We start from the raw sequence: 2,340 nt of genomic DNA on the forward strand, positions 1-2,340 counted from the left end.
GTTACAGTAAGCCAAGCCACTTGCTTAGCCAAATGTAAAGGCCAAATGCTACGAAAGACGAGTTCGTTATCCAGCAATACTGGCTTAAGCACTACTGCTTCAAGCGCAACCAAGCACACCATTGCACCAACTCGACGCACTAATATTGTAAATATAAAGCCTATGTTCGAGATAGCTAAGAATTCGCGTTCATTTTTAATAATTTTTTGCTATGCACTTTCTTCCATATAAAATTATTTATGTGTGAAAATGCATATACGTAGCACCGTCGGCAAAAAAAAATATTAAAAATCAACGCGAATTCTTAGCCACCTCAAAGAAAAGCTTTATATTTATAATACTAGAGGTTAACTGCCTACTCAAAAAGTTCTTTAAAAATCTGGGTAAAAGTTAGTATTTTTTTATGATGAACATCGAGAATTTGTAGGCTTTTTCCAAATTTTGCAGAGCGTTTGGAACTTGGACTTATAAGGATTCTGTTATACTATGAGTCGTATTTTAATTAAAAAAACTAACAAACAATATTTAACAGGAAAAACATTGTGAATATATAAAAAATAATCACAGTACGCACACTTTTGCTGTTGGGCGTATGTATTATCAAATACATAACGACGGATTATATTCAATACCCTCTATCTGCAGTTTTCACAAAAATGAAATTCTGTAAAATCCACTTAAGACTTAACTTTCATAGATGATGTAAATGCTGACCTTGTATATCGCTTGTTAGAAGAATTTGTTATTGAACTGCAAAGTTAAAACTAACAGTTAAATTTCAGGTCGTTTATAACATCAGAAAATACTTTTTGCAATAATTTCTGATGGAGGGTATTGAATAACAGCCGTCGATATACATACGTATGTATCTTAAACTAATAATAATACTAAAATTATATGAATGAGTAAAATTAAATGAGTGAAATGTTGTTACACCTGTAAAAGAAAAAATTACATTATTAAAGTATTTGAAAAACCGTTAATGTTATTACTTGTGATTTTTATAAACATGATATATATCTCCCTCTAACCATAGCTCCTTCCCTGTAGTTGCTATTTTGTCTGACTTGGCGGTTGTCAGTTGAATCATCATCATCGTCTCCATCGGTAAATATTTCAAATCCCAGATCAGCAGCCACACCATTTCTCAATTAAATATTGTGCAAAATTGTACATGCATATATTAGTTGCGTTCGCGTAGCTGTTAATTGTTCATGTTTAACCAAAACTTACAAGTTTTTGCGTTCGCGTACGCAAAAAACTTGCAAAGTTGGGGAAATTGAGAGAGCAAAGTGACATTTCATTTTTAGGGGAGCTGCTGGTTTCTGCTGGAAAAATTTGTGTCAACAGCAATTTGCCAACAGGAAAACAGCTGATCAAAAACAGCTGGTTGGCATTTACGCAAATCACAAAATTGAATTTGATGGTTTGGAAGTTAAAAATTACAAAATGCGACTAATTAAACTTGTAAGAAATAAGTAGTTATTTGTTTAATCAATAAACTGTGTCAGTATAACACTTTGTGATGACTTTTCGTACGTTTTAAATTTTACACTTTTGAATGTAAACAAAAATTATATCAGCTGTTCGTCTAACTTGCAAGTTTCTGCAAATTTTCTGTTCGCGTACTATTTTGGATATTTCTCTCTTGTGAGAGAACAGATGACATTTCGCCGGAATTTGGCAGTTGGTTGGTTTTTACTGGAGATTTTAAACGAACGCACCTATTATATTGGCGGCTCTTTCATGGCTGTAATGCAATATCCGATGCATTGAAAGGCAGCGAAATCAATCTTTCAATTGTGTTCCGGGTCTTTGCATGCAAAGCATTGCATTTCATTTCTTTGCTATTCGATGGCTCTGCTACCGGAGATAAAAGCCACGGCTCAAGAGGGTACCCTTGATCACCTAGCAGCCATGTATCGTGCTTATTGCTATGATTTGCCATTAAATGAATTCGAGTTGGTGACGTAGTCCAAATTCCGGAATCATGGCAGGATCCCGGAAATTTGGAATTTACGGCAGTAAATAGCAATCGGTAATCACACACCTGACAAAATAAACAAAAAAAAAAACGAAAATTTTAATTGCTGATAAAACATTCTTAGAAATTCGAAACAAACGTCACACTTTAATGATTTGCGCAATACTGCTGTTATGTGTGCAACTCGAGCAAGCCCATTATTTCAGCACACAAAATCTTATAAAGAGTTTAAATGGATCCTATATAGCTTTGGTGTGGTAAAATAAACAAGCTGCGTCCAGATAGAAGAACAGACCAACATGCAATTACTTTTAGTCCAAGAGCTGACAACGGTTTTGGTTACACCATATATAACA

The sequence above is a fragment of the Rhagoletis zephyria genome, unplaced genomic scaffold, assembly GCF_001687245.7.
Source record: "Rhagoletis zephyria isolate East Lansing unplaced genomic scaffold, Rhagoletis_zephyria_1.1 Rzeph_scaffold_00756, whole genome shotgun sequence".
Classification (NCBI taxonomy): domain Eukaryota; kingdom Metazoa; phylum Arthropoda; class Insecta; order Diptera; family Tephritidae; genus Rhagoletis; species Rhagoletis zephyria.